The 21,189-nt window shown below is 37.4% G+C and overlaps 1 protein-coding gene and 1 pseudogene across 1 annotated transcript in view; one reads left to right on the forward strand and one right to left on the reverse strand.

Annotated features, from left to right (window-relative positions):
- Window positions 1–21,189, reverse strand: part of DEPDC1B (DEP domain containing 1B) — an 82,482-nt gene that overhangs the window by 14,295 nt on the left and 46,998 nt on the right. The window lies entirely within an intron of this gene.
- On the forward strand, window positions 9,237–9,994 carry LOC113255311 (protein YIPF5-like; annotated as a pseudogene).

Below are 21,189 nucleotides of genomic sequence, written 5' to 3' on the forward strand. Positions count from 1 at the left end.
TTCTCTTGTAAGCTGTTTTTTCTGAGTGTACTGATTCAATCATTTTATATGCCATCTCTCCTCACCCAAACTAGAGTATTCCAACAGAATTAGAGTATTCTAATACTGTGCTAAAAATTAAAATTTTCTAGTATTGTGCTCTCTTCAATCCCATTTGTCCCCAGACACAACCACATCTAAACCCTCTAATGAGATGAAACTGCTTTCATCAATTTATTTGTTCCACATCAAACCTCTTTCAAGTTCCCACTAATCTCTGTCTTGGAGGCAAAACCATCTTTGGGGTTCTGTAAGTATTTTCTGACCATTTATGATATGCCAGGGACTGTGCCAAGTCCTGAAAATATGAAAATATGCCAGGTCCCCTACTCTAAAGAGCTTATGTGCTGTGAGGAGACACCCATTAAAAACAAGAGCAAAATGTGAGAGATGCTGCAAGAGACATCTGCAAGGGGCACATGAGGGGAATTGTAAGTCACTCCTTAGGACGGCAGCATGGGCCGTGAAGGTGAGGGCGTGGCAGAGAAGTGGACCTGGAAAGGTCAACACAGATGAGACCTTGGAAGGCCTTGAATGCTAGACTAAGGAGCTTGGGTTTGATCATGAACTCAGTGGGTGTGCATGGGAGGGAAAAGGAGGCAGGAGGGAGGTTTAATACACCTAGTTCAACTAGGTATTTATTCGAAGGATACAAACATAATGATTCAAAGGGGCACCTGCACCCCCATGTTTATAGCAGCAATGTCCACAACAGACAAACTATGGAAAGAGTGCAGATGTCCATCGACAGATAAATGGATAAAGAAGACGTGATATGTATATACACAATGGAATGTTACTCAGCCATCAAAAGAATGAAATCTTGCCATTTGCAACAACGTGGATAGAATTAGAGGGTAATATGCTAAGCGAAATAAGTCAGTCAAAGAAAGAAAACTAACATATGATGACACTCATATGTGGAATTTAAGAAACAAAACAGAGGATCATAGGGGAAGGGAAGAAAAAATAAGATTAAAACAGAGAGGGAGACAAACCATAAGAGACTCTTAACTATAGGAAACAAACTGAGGGTTGCTGGAGGGCAGGGGGAGTGGTGGGAAGGGGTAGCTGGGTGATGGGTATTAAGGAGGGCACTTGATTGAATGAGCACTGGGTGTTGTATGCAACAGTTCAATCACTAAATTCTACCTATGAAACTAAAAAAAAAAAAAAATGCACTCTAAAAAAAAAAAAAAACCAAAAACCACACCCAGTTCAATCCTAGATGTTCACTGAAAATATTGCTGCTGATTATCATCACTAGACCTTTCAATTCTGCATAAACAAACCTATGGGGAGAAAAAATGGTTATGACCATGTATTCATTCATTCATTTATCCAACGAATATTTAGTAAGCCTTGTCTATATTCCAGGAACTATTTTGGAAGAGGACATACAGTGGGAAATAAAACAAAATCCTTAACTGATCTCATGGAGCATAAATAAAGAGATACATAAATATGTCAGGTGGAAAAAATGCTATGGAGAGAAATAAAGGAAAGGAGCTGGGGAGTGATGGGATGTGGTCAGAAACCATGTTGCCTGGTTTTTCGGGAAAGGTCTCTCTCAAAGGAGGTGAAATTTGAGCAGAGATCCTAAGGAAATGAGAGTAAGCCAGGGAAAAATCTGAGACGCATCTTCAAGGCAGAGGAAACAGCGATTACGGAGATTGTGACGTGGGAGTACGTCTGGAGTGTGTGAGGAACAGCAGTGAGGCCAGTGTGAAGAGAGACGAGTGTATAAGAGCCTTCAAGTAGGAAATGCCATTACAGGGAAGGCAAGAGCCAGACCACGCAGAACCTTGTAGGCTATTGTTAAGGACTTGGGTCTTATCATGAGTGACCTGAGAAACCAGGGGAGGGTTCTGGGCAGGGGAGTCAGTTAGCCTGAATTACTTCTTACTCTGGCAGCTCTCTAGGGAACAGGTGGCGAGGGCACCACGGAAGGAGGAGGGTGAGGGGCAGGATGATGGTCTGGAAGAAGCAGCAGCACCGGAGCTGGTAAGAACTAATTAATTTCCAGATCTCCTTCTCCACAAGGCTTTCTACGTTTTCCATGAAGCTTTCTAGCACATCAGCCCACAAATCCCTTCTTTATTCCAAATTATAAACACCTTTGGGCAATCGGATTTCCCCTTATCTTGTTGTGTTTCATGTATATATATTGTTTTATGAAAGAGACAGCAAGCCAATTGAAAGCATAATGCATTTCTTTCAGCAAGCCCTTTTTTCTGGTAAAGTATAAGGTGTACAGGTAAACATTCAAACACCTATTTGTCAATAGAATATTACATGGCTATTAAAAGTGGTAAATTTTCAAGTTATGCGACAGGACATATTCCAGGTAAATTTTCAAGTTATGCGACAGGACAGTTAATATTCCAGGACAATATTAGTGAAGAAAATCACAATAATAAACATTATAAAAATAAAGTGGTAAGATGGAACATTTAAAAAAAATCAAGAGTACATCAGGGTTATAAAGTAATCAACAACTTTTTTAATTTTCCAATTTCTTTATTGGGATACGGTTAATCTAACACATAAAAGTTACATCCATCAAATATTAAAAAAAAAAAAGTCTAACTATATTCTAAACTTCCAGTTGATTATATGGAAAAAGTCAAACCAAGGAGTTGGCCGCAATTTCAGGTTTTATGAAAATCAGGTGAGAAGGTGTAGGTAAACCCATCTCCAGAATTTATTGACACAAACCTATGTCCCTAGGGGACCACCCCTGACTCACAAACATCCCAGTAACTCATTGGCCCCCTGTGAAACCAGGGACTCCCCTTTCCTCCCTTCTGCCATTAATCCCAGCAATCCATTCCAATTGTTGATTTCCCACCTCCTGTAAGAGAAGCTATGCTACTGATTCCTTCCTTCCTTAAATCCCTCAGCTCCCAAAACAAGGGCCTAGCCTCAGGCAGTGGAGGAAGCACCATCAAGAGCTTGAATGAGGGAAGCAGCCACGGCTAACCCCCCCACCCCTGCCCTGCTGCACAACACTGGACAAAGTAGAAGGAGGGAGAGTTGCTTAGTCCAAAGCTTGAAGAGTCCCAAGATAAGATGAGAATCCTGACAAACCCCACCCCTGGAGCGTGGAATGCATTTTACCAAAGAAAGAAAAAAAACACTGTAGGGACTGGTTAACAATATGATTAGACTTTAACTACAGCTAAAATACATTATGAATTGAGTATATTCTTCTGAAGTTGACTTCGTGACTTAGCCATCCTTTACAGCATTGCTTCTTGGGGTGGAGTGGGGAGGGAGGGAAGGAGCAGAACATTGTTCCAGGCAAACGCAGTTTTAGAACAAAATCTGTCATTTTGATATCATTTTCAGATAAAAATAGAAAAATTAATTTGTTTCTGCCTCCCAAAATGTATAAAATCTGGTACTCCCAATTCCCCCACCTGCTCTCTTTTTTTCTAATTGTACATTATCACCTCCTAATATACTATGGAATTTACTTTTTTGTTATCTACCATGATCTCCCCTCTGCCTTCCTGAAATGTAAGCTCCACGTGGTGGTCAGGGATTCTTGTCAGTTTTATTTATCGATAAACCTCCAACAGCTAAAAGAGCACCTGGTAGATCATAGGAGCTTTATAAACATTTTCTTTGCTGCATGTATGAATGAATGAATGAGTGAACATAGGAATGAAGGAATGACAACGACCTATCCTTTGCTAGGAACGGAGCTAGAATATCTGGCGTTAGTCCCAGTTCCCACTGATTGTATATGCTTGGACAACTCACTTAACCTTCACGAATCCCCATTAACCAGCAGTAAATTGTTGTGGACAGTTGTAAAACCAAATCATTGTACTGTGATGGGGGCCCATGGTCTATCAAGGGAAGCCGAGGTGATTTGAAAGTTCTAAGAGCACTGATGATGGCTGCTGCTACTACTACCATTACTACTGCCGCATTAAAGCATTAAAACTAATATCAGGGTGGAAAATACGATGCGAATCAGATGCAACTCTGGTTAGATTTTCTTCAAAAGTCAGTTAAGGGACGCCTGGGTGGCTTAGTCGGTTAAGCATCTGCCTTCAGCTCAGGTCATGATCCCAGGGTCCTGGGATCGAGTCTTGTGTTGGGCTCCTTGCTCTGCAGGGAGCCTGCTTCTCCCCCTGCTTGTGCTCTCTCTCTCTCCCTCTGTCAAATAAATAAATAAAATCTCAAAAAAAAAAAAAAGCCAGTTAAGAAATTAATTGTGCAGTAGTTTTACAGATGTGAATTTGGCTCTGGGCCTCTATAATGAGAGAATAAGTAAAATTCCACAATGTCCCAACATAGCTGTATTACTGAGTAATGAATCATCTAACAATGCCCTCCTCAAGCCTAACTGCTTCAATGGTTGCATAACGATATTACATAGGCTGGAAAAAAATATAAACATATGTAAACATCATCCGCACATACAATTTCTCCATGCATAATTCAGAAAGACTCCCACAATTATGACTCTTCGAGGCACTAGAAAAAAATCTCACGTCCACATTATTATTAGGTACAAAGAACAATGTCTGATAATATTAGAAGTTCTTGTAACAACTTTTATTAACATTTTCTTGACTTTTTAGAGGAAAGAATGTGGATGCCTTTGTTGCCATTAATGAGAAAGCAATCTATCACAACATTTGACAGCCATTTGATAGCTGGCTCCTTGTTTATCTAGAGATTATAAAAGTCTTTGCTAGAATTGCCTATTAATGTATAATGTAAAACGCTACTGTTTTAAAACCTAGGTGAAAGTTGTTCTTCAGGCAAAAGGCTTACATTTTAACAGCATTTTGTCTGATATAGATATAACTGATATAGCAACTATGTGGGTGAACACAAGATTTCAAGGATGAACTACAACAGCTGACCTGCTTTCATTTCTTACTCCAGTCAAATAATTCAAATAGATACAAAGTTCATTTAAATAGGTAAAAAGTTCTTACTCCAATGAAATAATTTAAATAGATAAAAAAAATAAAAGGAGTTATCCAATGTCCATAAAACGCAAGAATTAGGTGTAGGGACTCACCTGACCATGAAAGCAAGATTTGTTACAAAGCTGTAGTTTGATGCTACCTTAAGAATACACAAAAGACCAACAGGACAAAGCTGAAAGTCCAGAAAGGGGCCTACGTATGCATGGGAACCTAATATATCACAGAAATGTCATCACAAATCAGTGAAGAAAGAATGGTCTGTTCCAAAGTGGTGTTTGGAATAATCTGATAACTGTATGGCAGGAAAAAGATTTAAACGACAGTGTCTACCTTATTAAAAATACAGGAAATTCTGACTCCAACCAACATGGAATAGCAAGGACCAGACTAACTCCCCCTCCACAAACAACTAGAAAACTTTTTCTATACATGGGGCAATAAGACAGGACCACAATCCCTGAGAAAAGGAAACAAAACAAATAAGTTCTACAATTTCCCCACGTTCTGCCTACCGGTACATTCCAAACATGGATCAGAGATGAGATCTCAAGCAGAGGGAAGAGACAGACCAGAGTTCATGGAGGTTGGGTCAGCTGGACCTTGTAAAGCAGAGTTCCATCTGCGGGGAGCTAAACAGGAAAAGGGTTCCATAAAGCTGCAGAGAAATCCCCTGAGACTCTGATGAAAACTGAAATGCACATACATGATTAAGGCAAAACTCTATGAAGTCATACAAAAAACAACCCATGAGCTTTAAGCTGAATGGTTCCCAGAGTTCACATAATAGACAATCCTGCTGATCACAGAAGGCATTGCATAGAAAGCCCAGTAGGGTTATGCTTCAATAGTAGGACCAAAATCCCATTCATTAAAGGTTAGTCTAGTAGGGCCCTAAAAACAGCTTTAAAAATAAGATGCAAATGAATCAAATTCAGTTAAATTAACTGCCTAACAGAACAAAGCTCACCGTCTTCAAAGGAAGACAACAAAGTTCAGACACTCAACAATGAAAAAGATTTTGTTCAATCAAAATTACTAGACAAGCCAAGAAGCAGAAAAGTGTGACCCATCAGGAGAAAAAGAATCAGTAGAAAATCATAAAAATAGCCCAGGAAATAACTGAGATGAAGGATTTAGAGAGAAGTATGTTACAAAAGGTATTCTATATGCTCATATTTTTAAAAATATATAAATACAAGAAGGAGAGAAATGGAAGATATAAAAGAGAACCAAATGGAACTTCTAGAGATAAAAGATGTTAATCCTCAAAAGAAACACTCACTAGATAAGACCCACAGCAGATGAACACTTCAAAAGAGAAAAAAGAAAACTTAAATAGACAGTAAAATGAACTAGCCAAAACAGAAGCAAAGAAGACAAAATAAAAAGTAGGGGAAAGAAATGAAGAGCTGCAGCAACCTGAGGGAAAGTATCAAGTGACCTAAAATACGTGTCATTAGAAAAATGGAAGGAGTCACAGAAAAAATAATTGAAGAAATAATGGCTAAAAACTTCCCAAATTTGGTGAAATCTATAAATCAACAGAGGAAAGAAATTCACTGAATCAAAGGGCGATAAACACAAAAACCTCTCAGAAGCATATTATAATTAAATTCCTAAAAATCAGAGATAAAGAAATTCTCAAAAGCACTCAGAGGAAAAAAGATACATTACAAAGACAGGAACAAAAGTAAGTAATGACCACAGACTTTTCATCAGAAACTATTCAAGCCAGAAGACATCTTCAAAGTGCTAAAAGAAGAAAACCATTAACTTAGAATTCTATATCCATTGAAAATACTTTTCAGAACTAAGTCTGAACAAAGACTTTTCAGAATTCCCTCTCCCCCAAAAAGCTGAGAGAATCTGCTGCCAAGAGACTTATGCCACAAAAAATGTCAAAGGACATTTTTCAAGCAGAATGAAAGTGATACCAGATGGAAACCTGGATCTGCATAAAGGAATGAAGATTACCAGAAAAGATTAATATATGAATAAATAAAACTTGTTTTTATTCCTTAATTTCTTTAAAAGAAAATCACCTGTGGCTAAAGAAAAAATAACATACAGTATGGTTTATAACAGATGCTATAAAATACATGTCAGACAAAAACATATGACAGCAATATCACAAAGGGCAAGGGAGAGAACATAGAAAGATATTACGGTAAGGTGGTAACATTATATGTGAAGTAATATAGTATTTAAATGTAGGCAAAGGTTTCTTGAGACAAAAAAGCATGAACCATAAAAGAAAATGATAAAAGGGACTTCATCAAAACAAAAAGCTTCTGCTTTTTCAAAGACATTGTTAAGAAAAGGAAAAAGAAAACCACAATCTGGGAGAAAATATTTATAATACATAATCTAACAAAGGACTTACATGCTGAAAATACAAGTAACTCTTACAACTCAATAATAAGAGAATAAACAAGCCAATAAAAACCAGAATATTTCAACTGACACTTCACAAAAAAAGATATAGAACAGCCATTGGGCAAATGAAAAGATGCTTAACATTACTAGCCATCAGAAAAATGCAGCTAAAAACTACAAAAATATACCACCACATACCCACTAGGTGAGCTAAAACAAAGTACTGACAGTGTCAAATGTTAACAAGGATGTAGAGCTACTGAAACTCCCATGCACCACTGGTGGGAATGTAAAATGACACAACTAGTTTGGAAAACAGCTTGTTTTCATAATGAAAGTCAACATACATTTATCACATGACTCAACAATTTCACTCCTAGCTATTTACACAAAAGAAGTTAAGATATATGTTCCTAGAGCCTTATCCAAGACTGGATACAATCCACATGTTCCTCAACAAGTGAATAGATAACTGGTTTGTCTTAAACCCACGCAATAGAATACTCAGCAAAACAATGTAACAGCTACCTGTACCGGCAACATGAATGAAATCTCAAAAGTACTGTGTTGAGCAAAAGCCAGATAGAAAGCACATACTGTATAATTCCACTTGTATGAAACTCTTAAACAGAAAACCTAATCTATAGGATAGAAAGCTTCTATTTCTAGTTGTCTGGTGCCAGTGATGGGTTTGGGTACTGAATAAAAGAGAGCAAAAGAGAACCTTCAGGAGTGAAAAAAAAAAAAAAAAGAAAAGAAAAAAAAAAAGAAACTTCGGGAGTAATGGAAATGGTCTGTTATATTAATTGTAATGTTAATTACACTAATAAATACTCATCAAAACTCACTGAACTGTACTTAAAATGGGTGCATACTGGGGCACCTGGGTGGCTCAGTTGGTTAAGCATCTGACTCTTGGTTTCGGCTCAGGTCGTGATCTCAGGGTCATGAGAAGGAGCCCAGTGTCGATTCCACACTGAGCACAGAGCCTGCTTGAGATTCTCTCTCTCCCTCTGCCCCTTCCCCCAGCCCCTGCCCTCCCTGGCTCATGGGTACGCATGTGCACACATGCTCTGTCTCCAAAGAAAAATTGGTTGCGTCTTAATTTTATGTATGTTAATTATATCTTAATATAGTCAATTTTAAAATAAATTAAATGAATCAAGAGAAATTAGAGACCTAAACATGAGAAAAGCAAAACTTAAAAATCTTAGAATTACAGAATCTCTCTGCGAAAGAAAGATTTCTTAAAGACACACAAGTAAATTAATCTGACCAAAATAAAACATAAAATTTTTTACCTTTTGATTAAAACCAAAAAAGAAGCCACACACTAGGAAATAATATTTGTAAGATACAAGGTATAAAGAATAAGTATCTAAAATATATTTTTAGAATGACTAAAAAAAAAAAAAATCAAAAGAAAAAAATAAAGGACAGAAAAAATATTTCACCCAAGAAGAAATCCATATGACCAATAAACAGCAACAAGATTATTTTTTACACACATCAGACTGCAAAATTTAAAAATTTACACACCCAGACTGCGCCTGGGTGGCGCAGTCATTAAGTGTCTGCCTTCGGCTCAGGGCGTGATCCCGGCGTTCTGGGATGGAGCCCCACATCAGGCTCCTCCGCTAGAAGCCTGCTTCTTCCTCTCCCACTCCCCCCTGCTTGTGTTCCCTCTCTCGCTGGCTGTCTCTGTCAAATGAATAAATAAAATCTTAAAAAAAAAAAAAAAGGCCCAGTGGTGTTCTGACCTTGTGACATGGAGCAACAGGGCCAGTTCAGAGTCTTAAGCCATGTATGGGGGTTTTGGGGGGTTGCTGGAGCTGTTGATGCTGCTACCATGTTTGATCATGTGCAATGTCAGACTTGGATAACATAAACACGGATTTCTAACAGACACGTCACAGCATTGATGACCAGTCACAGTGGTCCTCTGATGATGGAGGAAGTGGAGGACCCTACAGCAAATAGGATGCTGGCTAGGATTACTCACAGCAAGGCCGATTTGTCCCTTCAGACATGATGCAGCCACAAGAGCCATACACTGGGCTGATTTTCAGCCAACTCAGGTGTACACTCCAACACAGGGGCCATTCTACGGAAACAACTTTGAGGATGAGCCACCTTTATGAGAAGAATTAGGTATCAATTTTGACCACATCTGGCAAAAACCACGAACAGTGTTACATCCATTAGAAGTAACAGATGGCAGCATCATGCATGAGACTGATGTGGCTGGACCAATGGTTTTTTGCCTTGCCTTTGGAGCCACATTGTTACCGGCTAGCAAAATCCAGTTTGGCTATGTATATGGGATCAGTGCAAGTGGATGTCTAGGAATGTTTTGTTTATTAACTTAATGAGTATGACAGGTGTTTCATTCAGTTATGTGGCAAGATATTGTCTTCTTCCCATAATCCTACTTTCCAGCTTTATGGTGATATTTTCTTTGTAAGGAATGGTAGGAATCATTATCACTGCTGGAATTATTGAATGGTGTAGTTTTTCTGCATCCAAAATTTTTATTTCTGCATTAGCCATGGAAGGATGGCAATTTCTAGTAGCATATCCTTGTACTTTGTTATACAGTCTTCGCCCTGATTTCCATTTTTTGAACTGAATCTATCTAGCATGTGGACATCATTAGGCCAAAAGGGACTTTGAACTCTGAAATTGGACCAGGAAACTGCTACAGTACAACTCTCACGAGGATCTAAAATTTGGCTATCAGAGCAATGGAAATAAACATGTATCTTTTGTTCATTTTTATAGAACTTTTGAATATTATGTTGGATTTACCTGCAGTATGACTAGCTCTAGGTGTCCGTGCTTTACAAATAAGAAGTGCTATTTCTTTCCTGTTCCTGCAGCCCTTGAAAAACAAGTTCTTTCCTTGCAAATTATATTAAGATGTTTTTGATAGATTTTTATCAACTATGGGAAACTAACCACAGACCTGATAATCTTTCTTAAAAACAAAGCAGTCAGGAGTGCCTAGTGGCACAGTAAGTTAAGCATCCGGCTCCTGGTGTTGGCTCAGGTCCTGATCTCTGGGTTGTAGGATCAATCCCCATGTCTGGCTCTGCACTCAGCAAAGAGTCTGCTTGGGATTCTCTCTCCCTCTCCCTCTCCCTCTGCACCTCCCACTCATGTTCTCACTCTCTCAGTCTCTTTGTAAAATAAAAAATAAATCTTAAAAACAAACAAACAAACCAGCAACCTAGTCACAGCTAAGAAGACATAAGACTTATTGTCAAAATAGTTTTCCAAGGGATTAGGAAAGAAAAATTGCTTGTATTCTCAAGTTGATGCACTTGAAGCAAAAAAGTGTAGTTTTATGAGTTTACACTTCAAAAATTTGACATTCCTTTAAATTATCTCATGGAAATTTTGCTAAAATTCAATGATACAAGAAGTTCACAATGTACTTACTATAGACAGGAAATGTGAACACCTGCTGAGATTAGCATGAACTATACCATAGTGGCCTAGACTGGCGCAATAATGTTTACAGTTGGATTTCCAGGTTTCCTAGGAAAAAGAAAATCACTAACCTTTTTTGAGAAAAATATTTAAAATGTCACAATTTCAGTACTGCAGTTATCAATGTAAAGTGCATTTGATGCTTAGTAATAAAAAATTTTCCCAATTAAAAAAAATTTAAAAGCCGATGAAACCAAGTATTGGTAAAAAAAAAAAATGGTCAAACAGAAATATACTTCGAATGCATGTATAAATTGTTGCAACAACTCTGGAAAGCAATTTGCCTGAACTAGTAAAGATGTAAATACCAAAAAGCCTAGCAGTTCAGCTTCTAGATATAGAGAAAGACATGGATGTCTTGCAACATTACAAAAAATATATGTTAAGTTAGGGTGGTGCACACACGGTTGTCTGTTACATTACTCTCCATGCTGACGATTTAACCACTTCTCCTCCCAAATAGTACTGTTGGTGCAAGTTCAGAAATCAAAAGGCAGGGATACTCATGTAGTGCTGTTAGAGAATTCTATCTGCAAACAATACTTCCAATAACAGTGAACACAACAAGCACTAAATCTTGGCTTCTATATATGGGTCTCCACTCAAAGGAACCAAGAATCCTTGAAAAAATGCCTGATTCCAGGGCTGGAGAAAGAAAGAACAAGAACAGCTTTTCCTGACAGAAAGTAAGAAAGTGCTCCAAGAATGATGGGGATGTGGTTAAATAGAGAAATACATGAGCTAGTTTTTAGGGGTCTCCACCGGGATTCCAATTATGTGTATGTTAGACTACCTGATATTGTCCTATATGTCACTGGAGCTGTGTTTGATGCACGTTATTGTGTTTTTTTCTGGACTTTGTTCTGTCTGTGCTTTCTTTAGGCTAGCTGTTATTGCTGCATATTCAAGTTCACTGATCTTTTCTTCTGCAGTGTCTAATCTGTTCCTAATCCCATTCAGTGAAATTTCCATTTGCGATACTGCACTTTTTTAACTCCTGGAGTCCAATTTGGTTCTTTTTCTTCTTCGTCTTCTTTTTTTAAATGAGATTGTCGTTTTTGAAGTGTACAATTCAGCAATTTTTAGTATAGTCATTAAGTTATGCCCATCACCACTATCTAATTCCAGAATATTTCTGTCACTCCAAAAAGAAATCCCCATACCAAATAGCAGTCACTCCCCATTCTCTACATTCTTCAGCCCCTGGAAAACACTAATCACTGTCATAGATTTGCCTGTTCTGAACATTTCATATAAATGGAATATACAAAACATTTTGTGTCTGGCTTCTTTCACTTAGAATAATGTTTTCAAGGTTCAACCATGTTATAGCATGTAACAGTACTTCATTCCTTTTGATAGTTGCAAAACATTCCATTGTGTGGATATACTACCTTTTTTCCATTCATCATTTGATAGACATTTCTGTTATTTCCACTTTTTGGTTATTATGAATAATGTTGCTATGAACATTTAGTTGCTGGGTGATATATGTTGTCAACTGTTTGGTATATACCTAAGAGTGGACATACTAACTCACATGCCAAATGAAGTTTTAACTTTTTTTAAAAAATGCCAAACTACTTAATAAAATGTCTGTGCCAAAGTAGTTAAGGCTTGCCCCAGTAATACAGTTGGGATTCACATCTATGTGCCCTTCCTCCTTTACATACATAAATTATCAACACATAATTACCAAACCCCTTTCAATAAACTCTTCTTGATTTTAATTTAGTATTAAAATTAAATGGTCAGCAACTATTAATTGCTAATTAAAACATTACACCCTTGAATTAATATCATATTCTATATCCTTTATTAACACTCACAGACGTATTTTTCTTAGTTACTATATAAGTCCTAAATCAAAACCAGTTTTAATTTTCGATTATGTTTACAAAGTTTATCTGGCAGCCACCTAGCATCATTGTGCTATATCATAAGTAATATACTGGCAAAATCTCCGGAACCTGGGGGAAAAGCCTTAAAGTCCTAGTAGCTGTTAAGTAAACGTGTATTTTAAAAAGACATTGAACCTAGGGAATAAAGTAGACATAAACTAATAGCATTTCTCAATCACATCAAAGTTATAACCTGTACTCACAAAAATATTAGTTGGTAGAAAATTAAGAAACTGGCAGGGGAATACTTTATAAATTACTTTTTTAAATATTTTTAAATGTTTAAAGAGACAATAGCATAAAAAGTCATAATCCTAGAATTCCGTTAGTATTAGAAACATAGACACTATAGACAAGGGGAAGAATCTGGTCCCAAAGACATTTAACTCTGCCCCTGTTTATCATATCATTGTACATGTCAAATAAAAATAGAACAATAGATTACAAATAAAATAAAATCTTTGTTTGTAGGATGTAGTGATTTGCAGCACTTCCATACCATTAATCTTGATGGCAGCCAAGAGTTCTACTACCTGTAAAAGCTTATGAATTTCACAAAATACTTTAGAACTTGAGTAAAAGACCTTCCACTACAGAAAAGAATTTTAGAAGATGGGTAATGGTTTTGGAGTTTATTTTTCCATCATTAAAAATTAGAGTTAAAAAAAACTAGAATAGCAGCTAACACTTATAAAATAAAACTAATTTCTATGATGAAGGAAATAGTTAACCTTAAGCATTTTATTATGTACTGAACAGTGTTCCAAACCCCAAATATTGTCTCATTTAATTCTTCTAACAACTCTGGAAGGAAGATAACTATCGTTTTTCCCATTTATAGAAAAAGAAAGTGAGGCTTACAGAGATGAGGTCACTTGCCCCAGTCACACAGCTACTTAGTGGCTGAGTATGATGTGAGCGCGCGCACACTAGGGGCATGCACACCGAAATACTGTGCTGTATTATTTCCTTTGCCCATGGGCCAATTATTTCCTAAGGATAAATTCCTACAAGAAGAAAAGTTGGCTCAAAGGATATGCACAAATATTGCACATGAAGACAGTGGAATAAAATACCACTCTGCATTGTTCAGCTGGGGGCAAGGATTACACCGTAAAAACAATTGAGAATTTCTCAACATAATAAAATCTGAAACTAGCTCTTTTATACCAAAGAGGGCCCATAAAACCATTAAGAGTTCAAAATGAAAGTCAGGTGATAACCACTCCCTACTTGTCTCTCATGAAGTAAAAATACAATGTAGTGTATCCCTGAAGAAACTTCCAAACCACTTTAAAATGTTAATGCCACCACACAAAGGAATGAAAAACTGGATGTAACTCTAAAAAATATGGCCCACAGGTAAAAAGTTTTTTTTTTAAAATCTAAGTGTAAAGGACAAATCATGTGGACTATAAGCATCTTTCACAATGAACTATGATTATTAGTAATATTTGAGCAATATTACACTTTCTGAGATCTTCTCATTCATTAAATCCTCATAATCTCCATACTAGGTAGTTAGAGATGAAATTTAGAGCAGGGTTTTTTCAAAAATTTTTTACTACAACTAAAATTTAAAAACATGTTACATCACAATATATGTACAAATACACAGGTATTTAAAACAAAAAAAATGTATAAAAATACCTACTCTTACTATATACAATGATACCATGTACTGTGATATTTGTACATTATTCTTTTTCTTTGTTTAATGCTGTCCTACTGCATAGAATTCATATCCAACACACAATTTCTGAAACAGTGGCTTACGAACTACTGAGTGTGAACCGAGGCTCTTATATAGAACAAACATCCAGGAATACACAGCCAGAGCCAGACAGAAATTCTGGTCTGAGAGTGGGAGACAGATCCAGGATGAAGGTAAGAAGTGAAAATCCTGAGCACATGGGTGATCCATGAGGTGGTATGAATATGATCAAAGGGAAGATGTATGGGGAAAAGGCTGAGGTTTGATGTGCTTTTAATATTTCAGTCCTTGGCATCCAGTCCCAAGCATGTTATTTTTCAATCTGTTCAAATGTCAAAGCAGGACTCACTTCTAGATGTGCTTTTGAATCTTGGAGTGCTACGTAATGCTTTCCTCAGTTCAAACACATGTAGGAATACTTAGATCCTCAAAAATAGTTTAATCTGGCTTCTCTGTTTCTGTTTTCTAACTTCTTTCTCATTGCTGACCATTACCTAATCTTTTTATTCTTTCCGTAAAAGCTTACTGACAAAAGCATGTTACAGAACTCGGGAAAAATGACTGCAAGACAACTTAGCTTTAAATTACACATGACGACATAGAAGGCCTCTTTGGGTGCCTGGGTGGCTCAATTGGTTAAGCGTCTGCCTTCAGGGTTATGATCCCAGGGTGTTGGGATCGAGATCTACATCGGGCTCCCTGCTCAGCGGGGAGCCTGCTTCTCCCTCTCTCTCTCTGTCAAATGAATAAATAAAATCTTTAAAAATAATAATAAATTACACATGACAGTCTACTGTTGAACTCAAACACATCTTCAACAAGTACCTTCGGAGTCCTCAAGATCAAACTATTACTGATTTTAAAGAGTTTCATGCGGTGTTTTAGATTCGTGGGGAGTGTTTTAGGTTTTAAGAACTTCTGAAGGACATTAGCATTCTCTCCTCATTTTATAGCCAAAGAGTTTCAGTGTGGTCACTATTTTATTCTTTGGATTAATTTCATTTTGCTCAAAAAAGCTAATAGAATAACCTCTCGTCTTTCGTCATTCTTATAATCTCAACATCACCATAAAAATACTGAGTCTTCCTTTTCAAGAAAATGACAAGGACGTTCTGTAGCCCCAGAGGTACCTTATTTCTTGCATTTCAGAATGATACACTAGTGCTTATCCCAATTACAGATTATAAAGATCCACAAGTAGTTTTGCATTAAAAAAAAATCTTGCTGTCATTTGAGAGAAAACATGGCCAGATAGCAACACATGGTTTCCCCATCTTAATTTATACATTGTTCCAATTTTTATATTTTTTGAAACAAAAGAATGAAACTTAGTGGGAAAATAAGTGTAACCCATTGCTTTAAGTTTCATGTTTTGATATCTAGAAGCATGACAGGCATTACTGCCATTTATCAATGAGAAAACCAGGGCCTAGAAAGGCAGAGTGACTCATCGAAGTAGCAACACTTAGGTTAACAAACCAAGTTACTGGAGTTTGGTGATGTTTCCGTTGGTGAAATAAGAATAAAATAATGAAAACATAATACACAATCCACCAAATAACTTACATAATTCACCTGTGAGACTTTTATCCATCAGGGAAACACTTCGTTATTTAGCTGGTTTGATGGAGGATAATGAATAAATAATCAAATACTCAAAGAAACCCAACTGCTCCTTATGATAAAAATAAATACAATTAAAATAATATTCTCTATTACTAGATATTAGGTGACACCTCAGTCATGAAGACGACATGACAGGTTCAGACCCTTTGTGGGACCCTTATGTTTGTCACTGTCCTTCCCATTCTCTGATGGTTACATCAGCTTTCCACTCTCAAATTATCCCAAATAAATTTTTATTCCTGCGAAGTAGACCTGAAGTGTCCACTAACATATGCAATGTTATCAATAAGCTATCCCTTGTGGGAGATTCAAATAAGAAGTGAAATATGAAGACTTCTAAGAGGGCCCAGATGTCCCTGAAAGGCCAGTGAGACCATGTCTGTTCAGCCAGAGAATAAGAGACTCAAGAAGGTTCATTGGTAGTTTTCAAACAACCAAAGGAATAATTAAAAAAAAAAAAAAAAGTTAGTTTCATTTTCACTGAGAAGAGACATAAAAAGGAAAAGGTTTATACTCAGGCAAAAGAATTGAGACTACAGAGCAGTTGGCAAGGACTCCCTGCCTAAAGAAAGACGTAGCAAGAGGGACTATTTCTCCAGAGGCTTTGAAGGAAAAGGCAAACAAGTTGCCTTTGTGAATTGCTTTAAATTAGGCACAGATTCACCCACGTACAAGATGATGCGCTTTCCTACACAAAGCGCCCCAAACTGCTGTAGCATTTTTATGACTTCTCTTGCTTTTATGCTGAGAAAGTCTTTCACACACCCAACATCAGATAAATATCAACTGTATTAGATTTGCATTTTTTACATTTAATTCTCTTAACTCAGCTGGAATTTATCCTGATTAATGGTATGAGAAAGGTCTGCATTTTTTCCCAAAAGTTTTTTCAGTTTTCCTAGTGATTACTAGTATATTTATAAATAGCTTAGATATTTTGTTATAGCAAGGAATATCTAGGCATTTCCCTAAATCTCCATCATTAAGGAGTACCTAACCCCACTTTACTCCGACAATCTTGATATAACAATAATCATTTAATTTGGTGGTGCTTCAACATCCTTACCTTGGCCCGTCTACATCTTCAAGAGCTCCAGCCATAAGCCCTGGGCTCTGAGAGCACCACCAGCAAGAACTTTGCACTAACATGGGCAAGAGCCCTCTGTCTGGTCAAGCACACCAACTAGGCACTCTCTGAAAAAAAGAATTGTTTTACCTTAAGAATTACCATGGGATGAGGACCCCGAGATAACCTGAAGAACATAAAAGCAAGAGGTAATAAGGCAAAGATGACACGAAGCTCCAGAAGATCTCTAAGAAGTCATCAGATAGAAGAACCAAAGAATGGAAAGTCTACCCTTATAGATGTTTCCAGGTTAAAAAACCTAGAAGATCTCAACTATTTAGCTGGAGAATCCAGTGTCCAATCAACCTAGTGAATTTCAGTGGCATTTTCTAAACTTCACATTTAGGAAGCAGGGAGTAGCAAAGAGCTACTCAGTTTTCCAGCCTCCTCGCCAATAAACCAGGAGCCAAAGCTCAGCCGCCTGCAGGAGCAGACAAAAAGGAATAAATGAGCAGAGCGAGTCACATGAACTGGGCTTGAGAGTCTGAGAAGCAGTGGGAAGCATCGGAGAGATTCCACGTCCCTGGAACACTTGCTCCTTCTAGTGGTGGCTCTAGCTACACAGACAGCAATCCGTGCCCAGGAGAATTCAAGCCCCAAACTGCCAGATATGCCAGTTTTTCTCTTCACAGAGTCACAAATTCTTATGTACATTTCCTGTTTCCTCAAGTTTGGCAATTAAGTTTTCTTTTGAAAACACAAAGGTCAAACCAGATGTATCTATCAGCCCAGAGATCACTAGTGTGGGAACCCAGATTATAACGTTATACAACCCACAAGTCACCCAACTGTCCAAACAGCACCCCCTGCCCTTCTGCACTTCCTTTGTGTCTCCCTTTCTCCTCGATATGACAAATAATGACAAGCTACAGAGCTCCTGGGGTTCTAGGGTACATGTGGAGTGAGTGAAGAATGCTAGACCACCTCATTCACCCCATTAAAGAGTCAGCCAAATTCTGGTCTTCATAAGAAACTGTCATTTTGGAAATGAAGATGAATTACTCTACACAGTCATGTTGTTAGGTCAGACTGCTGACCCAAATTAAATCATTTTTTCTACCGTAAGTAAAGAATAAGTCCAAGAACTTTTTTTTTCTTTAAGAAGTCTTAGATGTTTTGCTTCACTCTCAGTGACTGACAGCTCTCTAGGTCACAGGTTTTGCATCAAGCTAGTTTATTTCATTCTGGAAGTAAAAAATTCATTAAACTGAAAATCATTTCCAATGAAAATGCTGTAGAATTTTTAGCTTCTACACAAACTAGACTTGTTACCTATGTTATTACTTACTTATCCAGTGGTATCCTACTGCAATCCAAGTAAGTCAAAAGGTTTGAATAACTGAGTCAACCCCTCTAAGATTCAACCTATGTATCAGGCTTATACATATCTATCTATATATTACCTTTTACCACAGACTTTAACAGGATCGCTGTGCTAGATGATTTTTATTAATCGTATAATGATCAAATTATAATAATCTAGAAGAGAAATAGAAAGTTTCTATTCCTTCTTTTACTACACAGGATCTAAAACTAAATGGTTTTCAAAGGAGAGTGTCTTAAATATGTTCGCTTAAGAAGGACTGGATCAGGGAAGGTTAATAAATTTTGACTATCCGCACACATTAGTCTATCCTTGTGCATAACTGCCATAAATTCTCCATTCCATCCATCTTTCTCCACCCTAAACCCTGTATCAGTAATATTTTAGAGGGTGGCTGATTCTGACATCAATTTAGAAATAATCAGCTTTGATTCCTAGCTGAGATCAAAATGGACAATTGTAGTAGAAGAGACCAGTGATGGCATAAACATAGCTGATCCAGATAGGAATTTGTTTTCTAAAAAAAAGTTCCAAGTATTTGTGTTTCCAAACCAGATCATTTTTACCATAGAACATTATGAAAATGAAAAATGAAAAGAAAATCTAAGAAGTAATTTTTAATCCGGTCTTTAGGGGCACCTGGGCAGCTCGGTTGGGTACACGTCCAACCCTTGATTTCAGCTCAGGTCATGATCTCAGGGTTGTGCAATCAAACCCTGAGCTCAGCGCAGAGTCTGCTTAAGACTCTCTCTCAGGAGTCGAGATGCCCTTCAACAGATGACTGGATTAAGAAGTTGTGGTCCATATATACAATGGAATATTACTCAGCTATCAGAAAAAAACGAATTCTCAACATTTGCTGCAACATGGACGGCACTGGAGGAGATAATGCTAAGTGAAATAAGTCAAGCAGAGAAAGAAAACTATCATATGATTTCTCTCATCTATGGAACATAAGAACTAGGATGATCGGTAGGGGAAGAAAGGGATAAAGAAGGGGGGGGTAATCAGAAGGGGGAATGAAACATGAGAGACTATGGACTATGAGAAACAAACTGAGGGCCTCAGAGGGGAGGGGGGTGGGGGAATGGGATAGGCCGGTGATGGGTAGTAAGGAGGGCACGAATTGCATGGTGCACTGGGTGTTATATGCAACTAATGAATCATCGAGCTTTACATCGGAAACCGGGGATGTACTGTATGGTGACTAACATAATATAATAAAAAATCATTAAAAAAAAAAAAAAGACTCTCTCTCTTCCCCCACAATTTCCTCTGCCCCTCCCCCTACTCGCACTCTCTCTTGCTCTGTCTCTAAAATAAATAAATAAATTTTTTAAAAAATCTTTAGAATTTTTATTTTACCAGTGGCACAATGGCAGAAAGTGGCTAAAATGAGAATCAGCTCAATGAGTCCATATGCATAGTAAACAGCAGCAAGTATTCATCATTAGGTATGATGTTCAAAAGGACAGAAGCCCTCAATCCTCTTTGGTTGAACACAAAATACCAAGATGACCCAGTGGTCTCAAATACCAGCAACAGGCCTAAGCCTTTCATCTATTCCCAATACTAATCTCTCTGAAAACACACTCATTCTTATGCACATGATTTACAATTGTTGTACTTTGTTTATTATCAGAAAACCTACCAAATCTTAAAATTTAAAGTACATGAGACATTCAAATATTGCTGATACTTTATTTTGTGAAGATACTATGGTGGTATCCATACTTTTCAAGAAGAAAGTAAGATGGTAAGAGGAGAAAGGGAAGAGAAGGGAAGGGAAAGATGGGTAAACTCCACAGTATTCATGAACAAGAGTATCCAAGTTCCCACAAATTTACATAACAGAGCATGATTCAGACACGGTGATTCGGTCATTAAAGCAAACTCTTTGACAGTAAAACAATACTATTAATTGAACAATCACAACAACAACAGGAAAATCTGATATCCAAGAAGAAAGAAACAATATAAAAAAGACCTACAGCAATAACACGGATTGTTTTTCCTTTCAAGCCTGTTTTTTTGACGCTGTAAATTCTGAAGAATAGGAACAAGTTTCAGAGGATGATAAAGTTAAAGTTATATTTATTTGTCATGTCACAAATAACAAACAGTCCTACAAAAACCTGTTCCTTCTATGAAAAGAAATTAGATTTCTAAATGAAAATACATCTCTCATACTTGACTCTTCATAAAGGCATATCCAGAGTAGTAGATTTACTCTGAACAGTAAATGTCAAATTTACATTCTTCTCTACCACAGAAGTTGTACTTTTTTGTACAAAAATGACACACAGTATATTATTCTTTCTTAAGAAGTAAAAACTATTGGCCCTTGCTTTGCATTTCCTAACAGAGCTTAACCATTTTCTTTTCCTCCTTCATAGAGCAGGACTGCAATCAGGCAAGCACCTCATTAGTTTTTATTTCAAAAATGCTATCGAGGAGGACCTGGGTGGCTCAGTTGGTTAAGCGTCTACCTTCAGCTCAGGTCATGATCCCAGGGTCCTGGGATCGAGTCCCGTGTCTTTCCGTCTGTTGTCATCGGGCTCCCACCTCAGCAAGGAGCCTGCTTCTCCCTCTGTCCCTCTCCCCACTCATGCTTGCCTCTCTCTCTTGTGCTTTCT

This window comes from Ursus arctos, unplaced genomic scaffold (assembly GCF_023065955.2).
Source record: "Ursus arctos isolate Adak ecotype North America unplaced genomic scaffold, UrsArc2.0 scaffold_5, whole genome shotgun sequence".
Taxonomy (NCBI): Eukaryota; Metazoa; Chordata; class Mammalia; order Carnivora; family Ursidae; genus Ursus; species Ursus arctos.